Source organism: Odocoileus virginianus, chromosome 14 (assembly GCF_023699985.2).
Source record: "Odocoileus virginianus isolate 20LAN1187 ecotype Illinois chromosome 14, Ovbor_1.2, whole genome shotgun sequence".
NCBI classification, from domain to species: Eukaryota; Metazoa; Chordata; class Mammalia; order Artiodactyla; family Cervidae; genus Odocoileus; species Odocoileus virginianus.
This window is the reverse complement of record NC_069687.1, coordinates 55,767,637-55,778,608: the sequence shown is the minus strand read 5'-3', so window position 1 is coordinate 55,778,608 and position 10,972 is coordinate 55,767,637.

Sequence of the window (10,972 nt, the reverse complement as noted above, 5' to 3'; positions counted from 1 at the left end):
TTCCTTCCTCTTCATTTCTGCTTCCTCTCACAGAACTATCAGCAGCCCTCTCCCCAGGGCCAGAGTGCTACTTGGAGAACTACTAATAATGCCCATTGTTTTCCTAAGTCATTTCAGGCCCAGGGCTTTAGACATTCATTAGGAGCCTACGCCCAGCGGCAGTTCTGACCAGCTGATCATCAAAACAAGTGATACATACATGTACTCTGTTCAGGATGAGATGATTAAATCCATCAGAAACATCATCCCGCCTAGAAGACCACTATATGGATTCACAGGGTGAAAACCGGGAGAAGGAGTAAAGACTTGAGAACGATTGCTGGGGAACACCCACTCACGAGTCCAGCCGAGAGTACCAAAGCTTCCAAAGGATCTTTCCTGCTCAGAGACCCAAAGGGAAGCTGAGCTCCTGACTGAAAGGTCAAATTCATGTACACACACATATGTACACACAGGCACACATGTGGACACACACACACACATGCACACATATTAATGCACACGAACTGCATCCAGTTCACTGACAGAGGCATAGGGTTTAATCCATGCTTCTTTCATCGACCTTCTGTGGAAAGACATTTGTCCTGTAGGTCCTCAGACCTGGGACTCACAAGTCAAGCTGTCAAGTTTTGTGGAAGATAAAGCTGAGAGGAGACAATCTTTGTCTATTGGAGATTTTGATGAATAGGCAGAAAAGCTTAGCACTGGCAGACGATAAGCGTAGGAGATGGGGTGAAACAGTGTGGGGAGTTATATACCTGACTGTGAAGAGGACGGGGTCACTGGAGCAGCCAAAGGAAGCCGCACAGAAATCATGCAAGCACAGAGTTTCATCCCATGAGGGCAGCGCCCTGGAGGCCTGCCAAAGTCAGACAAGCATCCAAGTCCGAGTGACTCCCAGCCCAGACGAAGGACTGTGACCAAGCAGCGAATTTCTTTTCCTTCCTGGTGACCCCGCGTTACTTTCCAGTAAGTTCTCCCGTGGTACAATTGTTCCTTTATCTGCACAGGAAGGGGATTTGTGATTCCTTCTGGAAACCAGAGTGCTGGGAGTGCCAGGCTCACTCTCTCAGCCGCTGGCTCAGAGTCTGACCATACCCTGACCTGGAAGGAAGCCCAGTCGTGTGTGGGCGCTGATGCAACCGCCCAGCTCACCAACAGGCTGGGGGGTGGCTTTAATTCTCTAGGACGCAGTAGCCTTTTGGTGACCATCAGGCAGAAACTACCATGACACCAATGGTGTAAAACAGGGGCCAAAGCAGGCCTCCCACTGGGGCTTGTAAGCAAAGCTGCACAGGAACCCAGCCTTGCTCACTCACGGCGGGATCCTCCACGGCTGCTCTCCATAAAGAGTGAGCAGCTGCAACAGCAACATAGGCCTGCAAGACCCAAATCACTTACCATCCGGACCTTCACAGAAAAAGTCTGCCAACCTCCGGTTTAAAGGAAGGGTCATCCAGAGAAGGCAGTGTGGTGTAACATAAGGACCACGCGAAGGCGGCTCCCCAGGCCTAGGTTCTAGCCTGGCTTCTGTTACTAACCATCTGCCCGGAGTGACTTTTTTTTTCCCTAGCTGTAGAAGATTCTAAAATTCTGTGATTTAAACCTTTGGAATGCGCAGGGGTCTAGATGCCAATTTCACTGCCCAATACTTTTCATTTTCAAAACATGTAATTTTTTTATACGTAATCTGAGGATTGTAATATTTAAGATCATTAGATTGGAACCCATTTTTGTATTTTAAAAAAGAAACAAATACACATGCATACATGTATGCACACACACACAGAGTCACGCACATCAGAGCAAGCCATCTGGCCCACTGGTATATGTCTAGGATTTCACACCCAGGCTCCCTGCACTGACCTTTTATGGGAAAGACATGAGTCTTCTAGGGCCTCACCACTTGCTCAGTGAAAGCTGCTGTGTCAGGGCCTCACCATCTACAAAGCAATGATCAAAACATCACTACTCAGTTACTACCTAAGACACAGCTGTAAAATTATGGAGAATTATTTTTATAAAACTGAGCAATTGTCTGAGTCCATCTCCTGACTGAGGGAATAAAAATGCCTAATTCACAAAACATTTCATTCATTGTAACATTATTATGTAGTGGATGCTATCCTATTTACTTGTATTCTGTACCATCCTTATTTAGGGGTTACTTTTTGAGACCTGCAAATAGTTTCCAAACATCTCTCAATGGAGAAAAATGTAACATAGTGAAGCTGGTTTTAAATGAGGGCTCTGTCTTACTTTAGGTTCTCCCCAAAAGCAGAGCCTGAGACAAGATCATCTACCTTGGGATGTGATTCCAAGGAACAGGAGTAGAGGACTGGGCAGATTTAAACAGGGAAAGAGGGAAAGCTGAGCTGATCCAAAACCACTTCACTGAACCAGGCACTTGAATGGGCAACTCTAGTTCCATAGCCCTAAGACGCTTTGAAGTGCCTAGTAGAATGAGACCCCGATGTCTCCCTGAATAGTATGGGATGTGGGGATTATTTATCCTCCAACTCCCATCATTGCCCCAAGGGGTTTTAGTTCACTCCCACTTCCAGTGTGTGCATGGGGCAGAATGGTAACTTGGCCTCTGCAAACAACAGCCTCAGGGAAGCCCCAGGTCAGAAAGCAAGAATTGTGTGGGGCAGCTGAGGCAAGGACCCAGTGGGTCACAACTTCACTGAGCTGTCACAGCAGTGACTGGGGTCAAAAGGTCGAGGAAGAGGCTATAAGGAAGGACAGTGAAGACACTGTCCTTGTGTTCAAGCAGAATTCCATTTTAAAGAAGGATACAATTCTGTAGATAAACCGTGTTAATGCATCCTAAAGGAGATCAGTCCTGGGTGTTCATTGGAAGGACTGATGCTGAAGGTGAAACTCCAATACTTTGGCCACCTGATACGGAGAGCTGACTCATTTGAAAAGACCCTGATGCTGGGAAAGATTGAAGGCAGGAGGAGAAGGGGACGGCAGAGGATGAGATGGTTGGATGGCATCACCGACACAATGGACATGGGTTTGGGTGGACTCAGGGAGTTGGTGGTGGACAGGGAAACCTGGCGTGCTGTGGTTCATGGGGTCACAAAGAGTCAGACAGGACTGCGTGACTGAACTGAACTGAACGCATTCAGATCGACATTGCCAGTTAATATGTGAACACAGATTCTCCTACTCTGTCAGATGAGTAGCAATGAATAGAAGTCAGCATAAAGGAAGTCTTCAGAGAAAGGGTGATACCTGAGTGGTTTCAAAGGACCATTGGGAGTTTTCCAGGAAGTAAAGCAAGATAAGTGAACAAATCACCTATGCAAAGCCATGGAAGTTGGACAAGTCAGAACACACGCAGGAAAATACAGGGACTTCAGAAAGGTTAAAATAGAGATAACGTCTGGGGAAACGGTCAACCATGAAGAGTGAGCAGAGCCCAGACCATGAAACACTGGATCCCATCCCAGGTACCTTGAAATCCTATCTACTGACAATAAAGGAACATAGAAAGATTGTTTTACACAAAAAAAGAAGGGAGTTATTCAATTTGCTTTTAAGAACAATAACTCTAATAACATCAGGGATGGGAATTCATATTATCTCAAAGGAATTTCAGAGGTAGATTAAAGTTTATGTATATTGATGATCCCAAGATTAAAATATTTCAGATCTGTCAAACATCTCAAATCATAGAATATACAATAACCTATTTTTCTTTAGATGTACAGAACATTATAACTACATTAAACACAAGACTAAATGAAAACCATTACAAGGTTTCATCAGATTTTGTGACAGTGCAGGTCTGTTGTTTATTATTTAGCATTCACAGCACTTTACAATGCAGGTCTGGAAATAATTTAAACCCACTGGTCATTCCCCTAGACCTTTACCTCTGTGAAGCAATGTGATAATTCAGGAAGACTACTGCCAGGATTCAGTTCAGAAGTGTCGCTTTTCCCCACCACACTGAGAAGAAAATGAGTCATTTGGGTTTTTTATTGAGATGATGAGTAATGGGCATCCAATACACAAAATTGCCTTTCTCAATTTATCAATGTGCTAAGTTGCTTCAGTCATGTCCAATGCTTTGCCTGCCAGGCCCCTCTGTCCATGGGATTCTCCAGGAAAGAATACTGGAGTGGGTTGCCATGCCCTCCTCCAGGGGATCTTCCTGACCCAGGAATTGAACACATGTCTCTTATGTCTCCTGCATTGGCAGGCAGGTTCTTTACCACTAGGGCCACCTTAATAAATTTGCCAAAATAGTAATTCTGAGGCTCCTCACATGAATTCGTGTGCCAAATACAAGAGGGGGGCTCATGTCCATGGAGGGAAAAGAAGCTAAAGATGTGACACTAAACATGAAGGGACAGACAGAGTGACAAAAGGAAGACTTAAAGGAGCAGCCAACTCACGGGGCCTCAGTTCTGCGTCACCCAGAATGAGGAACAACCCATTTCTCCCTTTGCCAGACCACTCACAAAAACTGATACTGATGCTGGGTGACGAGAATAACCCATCTCTAGAGAGGTAATCCAGAGCCCCTCGGTTTGTGTTCAAGCCCCTCTCCGTCATGGAGTCAAGTCTGCCATCAATTTTGGAGCCATGGTCCACTCTGGCAGTCTAGTGAGACCTGGCCACCTAGAGACCCAGCTTGCTAGGAATGTAATGGACTAGCATTTTCAAAACATCCCCCAGAGGGACGAGAACAAGCCTTACCATGGAGAAAGGTAAAAACAAAAATATACCTCTAAAAAATAGGATAGAATTGGATGCTCACTGGTGATCCAATGGTTAGGAGTTTGTGCTTTCACTGCAGGGGGTTATGGGTTTGATTCCTGGTCAGGGAACTAAGATTTTGCAAAAGAAAATAGGATCAAATTTTATTTAGCTCACTTCAAGAGACAGCTTGAATACTACCTATGATAACTGCTGGTCATCTGACTTCACACACGCTATTTAACTTCTCTGGTCCTCAGTTCCCTAAAAATTAAAATAATAGTAGTAGCTACCTCATAGGTTTGTCACAGAAGTAAATTAAATTTCAAAAGTGCTAACTATACCTGGCATATGGTACGTGTTCAAAAATATTAAGTGTTGCTATAGTTACTATTATTATTACTACTGTACCAAGAACGGACAAATCTACAAATAGTGACCAATTTTCTACTTCCTCCCTTAGTTTCAAATAATTTTTGTCTCTGATTTTAATTCCTGCAGCAAAACAAAAGACTTTTTTAAACCAGGCTGCAAACAACTTTTTCTTTAGGAAGTCTTTTATATATTATCACCTACATTTGGCTTTTCTCTGAGCTCTAAAGAGCTCTATTTTTAATAATAATAATAATAATAATAATAATAATAATAATGAGTTATTTATTTTTTCCATCTTATGTGGCTGGCAGAAGTTGTGTGTATATAAATGCTCAGATCCTAACTATACACTAAAATTTAATCAGGAGATCCATAGGTGCTAAGCCCAACTTTCTGGATGTACTATTTCTTGCTTCCACATGGAAAATGCCATATGGAATTGATGTGACCCATGCAAAGGGGGGGTTGAGCTTTCTGATATTCACAGACATATTGGCCCCTGGATTAAACCTGAGATTTAATACACCAGAACTCAATCCTCTGACACAGCCTGGTAACCACCAGACTGGAAATAGACTTTCTGGATGACTGCTGAGTTTCTGAATCACATTAGCCTTTTGTCAACTCACACAGCAGGTAAAGAGTGGAATAATTTAGAAACTGGACATCAGGGGGAAAGTACACACTCCAGAGAGGAAATAACCTCTGCAAGGCTGCATTTCTTCTTTGTCCTCCTCTTGCCCTGCAGAGTGTCTCTTAAAATTATCAGGCGTCTACCTACCATGATTTGACTATGGGCCTGTTCTATTGGGGTCTGCCAGCCCAAAGCGGGTAGATGCCACCCCTCTGGCATCTCACCTGAATCCCCGTGTTCTGTGATTCAGTCTCCAGAGACAAACATTTCTGACCTAAAGCAAATAAACTGCCTGGGGGGCTGGGCAGAATCTCAAGAAAATAAATAACAGCAGCCAAAGGCAGAGTCAAAAGAAACGGTCCATAGCGGAGGGGATTTCCCCCAACATTTGAACGTGAACATTTTCTAAAATGAAAGTTGATAGCCTAGTATAACTGGTAGCTACATACCCACCACCAAATGGAGCAGCTGTTCATATTTTGGCATTCTGTCTGTCTGTATCCATTTCACTGTGGCTATGTGTGTGTACACTGAGCCATTTGAATGTAAGTTGCTGGTATCAAAGACACTGCACCCCTAAATAGTTCAGTATGTGTCTCCTCAGAATGAAGACATTCTCCTCTGTAACCTTAGTAGAAAAATCACACCTAAGCAAATTAAGAGCAACGGGTATCACCTGATACTAGTCCACATTCCAATCGTCCTCCTTATCCTAAGACTTAAAGCACAGTGTTTGATGACTATAGCTCTTCAGGCCCTTAGGCTAGAGCAGTCCTCCTACCTCTCATTTCAGAGGCATTGGCGGCGCCCAGCACAGGAGAACCAGCGGGACCCCCCACCTCACTCAGCGTAGGGACAATGGCAGCCCGCCCAGCACCCCCCTGCCCGCGCCCCACTTCTCAGCCTCGCAGACCTCGCTGTGGCCATGCTGGCCTCCTTGTGGCTTCCAACGAGCTAGGTTCACACCCAGGTCCACGCTCTGGCCCTCTCTCCTCTTCCTGGGACGCTGGTCTCCCACAGATCCAAAGGGGCACTCCCCACCTCCAGGTCTTTGCTTATCTTATTTAAAATTGCAAACCACGCTCTCCACCTTACTGTTTCCTCACAGTGCATTTCACCATCTAGCTCTCTATGCATTTTGCTTCTTTTGTTAATTGCTTCTCTCACCACCTGGATGGAGTTTTGTCTGACGGTGCCCAGGGCTGCACCCAGCTCCTCTATTAGCACCAATATCATCAGCTCGGTTCAATCACCAAGTATTAATTAAGACCCACTGCTATGCTCCAGATGGAGAAGGCAGTGGGACCCCACTCCAGTACTCTTGCCTGGAAAATCCCACGGACGGAGGAGCCTGGTGGGCTGCAGTCCATGGGGTCGCTAAGAGTCAGACACGACTGAGCAGCTTCACTTTCACTTTTCACTTTCATGCATTGGAGAAGGAAATGGCAACCCACTCCAGTGTTCTTGCCTGGAGAATCGCAGGGAGGCGGAGCCTGGGGGGCTGCCCTCTATGGGGTCGCAGAGTCGGACACGACTAAAGCGAGATGGCAGCAGCAGCAGCTGGGCTGCAGACACTTGCAGAGCAGCAGGACCTCAGAGGCACCCCTCAGAGCTGACACACATCCAGGGCAGCAGTGAGGCTATGTCTCAGCACTGAGAATGGCCCTCAAAAGGCAGGTCAGACCCTGGAGCCCCCAGAGTCATTCCTGAGCCCTAGAGTTTGCCTGGAGCTACAGCCAACCACACAGCCCACTCCTGCCATCCCGCCACTAGCTGCATGGGTCTCAGTTTACCTGGGCCTGGCAAGTCCTCAGTATGCCCATTCAGAATATCCACCACAGAAGTGCCCTCCCCTCCCCTCACTGGACCACTTCATCCCTCCAGCCACCCCCTCCCGCCTGCACTCCTCAGGACCACGGCCAAGAGGCAAGTGTGGCCAAGCCAGCTCAAACGATGTCCCCAGCATCCCTGCCCGCACAGGGTAGACGTCAGCACCTGGCCTCACATGTGCACAAGACCCTTCTTGACCTGACTGCCACCCTCCCCACCCCTTCTCCTGACACTCCTCACACTGGACCACACTAAGGTATTCTCAGTCATTTCTGGGATAATCCAGGCTCCTCACGCCTTACAGTTACTTAACCTTCTCTGTAGCACGCACCTTGGCTCCTACCCCATCACACCTTCAGACAGTCCTGAGAAACTTCTACTTTTCCTGCTGGTTTCAGTTCAGATGCTATCTCTCTGGGCACCTTTTCTGACCTGTGAGAACTTGGGCTCTCCTTTCTGTTCTTCTCACACAGGGAGTTTTGTCTAAAATGAATCTCACTTTAAACAGTGTCACCTCACCATTATTTGGTTCTCTGTCTGCCAGATAGATGTCAGTGTGGCCCTGGCCCTATGAAGGGACTGGCGTCTTCCATCTTCCTATTCAGATTCTTTGGCAAAAGACTAGGTGTTTAATAAATTTGGACCCCTTAGTCTAAGGAGCTATTTTACCCTGGGCAGAGCTATTTGCTGAGGGCCTTAAAGAGCAGAGTTAGTGACCCTCATCTTTCCCAATTCTGATTTTATGGCTGAGGCCTTGAGTTAATGGTAAATGTCCGCATTGTTTCGGTTTGCTGAAACATTATGTAAACCCAGGATCAGGCGGCTGTTTGACTGGCGACAAACAATTCTGCATTCCAGAGCATGCTGACCCTGTGGCCAGCTTGTTTTGTTTGCTTTTCACTAACAAAGAGCGTCTCATTTAAACTTCTGAAAGTTAAACCACATTCCATGTTCCCTTTTGCCCTCCCTCATACAAATGTCAGTGTGTGTTTGAGACAGACAGAGGCAGGAATAGAGGGAGCCAGAGACAGAAAGAGACGGAGAAGCCATGGAATTAACTAGCTGCTATGCTTCAGACTACTGCTCATGCCCTGACCCAAAAGAGGCCTGGAAAGAGCACCAAGGATTGGACACCAGGTCCAAAGAACCACACTGAAGTGCTGCTAGTCTCCGCAGACCACCTGCTTCCAAAGCATTTAACAAACATGAACAACATCCTTGCCACATCTCCACTCCATCCTAGTTCCCTCTTGGGTTTCCCTGGTGGTTCAGATGGGAAGAATCTGTCTGCAATGCAAGAGACCCAGGTTCGATTCTTGGGTCAGGAAGATCCCCCGGAGAAGAGAATGGCTACCCACTCCAGTATTCTTGCCTGGACAGAGGAGCCTGACAAGTTACAGTCCACAGGGTCACAAAGAATCTGACTCAGAGACGTTATCTTTTCCACCCAAATGAGTTGAGACAATTAGATGGGCCTTACATTCTGCGCATGGTCAACACTCAGTAAACAGCAGTGTTAGGAGTTTTCCAAGGAATTCTCTAATTTTCTAAAACTAAAAATCCTCTACATTGTGAATAAGCTTCTGTTATTTCTACCTATGACATGTTGACATGGGTGCAATATCACTTAATGTTATTATTGAGAAATCTTCAATCGTTATCCATCTCCACGAAAGATCTTCACTCGTGGTTCTGTGCGGGGTGAGTTGTTTGGAATACAGAAGGACACTCGGGCTGCTAGGAGGCTCACGCTAAGAATTTACAGACTGCAGGCTGAAGGTGAAGGAGCATTTCTTGTGAGGTCTAGACTCCTTCCCCTTACTGTTGGTATTGTTTTAGTTTGTCTGGTTTGAACCAAAGCCAGCTGAATCTCCTCCAAGTTCTAGTCACGGTCAGATCTCAGGAGACAGCCAGTCTGTTCAAAAAAAAAAAAAAAATCTGCCTGGACATCCACCCCAGCCTGAGTCATGACAGATCATTGATGCCTTGTGACCCCAGCAAGTGTCCCCATTCCATTCACGGTGAAAGGAAGGGGCAACAATATTAAGCGCTGTAATCTCCACATCTGAGGTTACTGGAGCCTGAATAAGAAGCCCTACGAGCAGATGAGGCTGCAGGGCCAGTTTCCATCTGGCATAGTCGGTCTCTCCTGCCAGGCATCTCTGTCTTCTTCATTTTTTCCTCTGTTTACTCACGGGTGCCTTCTCTCAGGGCCTCAAGGAACTTTTGATTGTCCGCCTCTAATTAGTGAGCATATAATGGGCCTGACCCTGACCAATTCCCTGAAAAGATAGGAGAGAACCAGAAGAGGGGTCTCCACTCACAAGGAGCTTATAATCTAGAGGTGGAGATAAAAATGACAACATTAAAAATGGAATAGAGATACAAAATATACTGCATGTGTGTATTTGGAATTTTCCAGGAGGCGCTAGAGGCTAAAAACAAAACTTCACCTGCCATTGCAAGGGACACATGGGTTTGATCCCTGGGTCAGGAAGATCCCCTGGAGGAGGGCACGGCAACCCACTCCAGCATTCTTGCCTGGAGAATGCCATGGACAGAGGAGCCTGGTGCGCTACAGTCCATGGGGTCACCCAGAATCAGACGCAGCTGAAGCAACTTAGCACACACACAGGCACGTACATGTTTGGGGCCTTTTAACCAAGAAGCTTTTCTACAAATGGCTGAGGTCATCTTCAGATCAGCATTTAAGACCTATTTATCCATGAAGAGCGCAGAGGCGGGTGGGATATGACTCAGCACTTCAAATAGTCTACTGTTCAAACACCATGGAACTGAATTACAGTGATTTCAGCTAGTTTTCATTTAACTACAGTCTGACTTTTTAATTTAGTGAAAACATCCTCATCAAATTTACCATATTAAATTTGTTAAAATGTGTAATATACATATTTTATTAACATAGACTTTACTCCATCTCCCTATAGCTGTCTATATACATATATATATAATACCTGTATATACATATATACATGTTTTTCTTTTCTACCAAGAAAACTCAGAGAAAATTTTAATGTTAATCACTATACACTAATGCAACAGAGATATATGGTAATTAATATTATAAACGACTTAATAGGGACCTCCCTAGCTGTCCAGTGGTTAAGACTTTGCCTTCCAATGCAGGCAGTGCAGGTTCAATCCCTGGCCAGGGGAACTAAGATCCCAAATGCCTCATGGCCAAAAACCCAAAGCCTAAAAAACAGAAACAATGTTGTAACAAATTTAATAGACTTTAACAAGGGTCCCCATCAAAAAATCTTAAAAAAAATAAAATAAACTGCATAGTGAAAAAGAAGCTAAGTACAGCAGACAGAGCTTAGATATTGGAGAAAAGAAGCATGAATTTAACTTGCTCCTTTCTCATGATATGAACTTGAAAAGAATAATAATTCT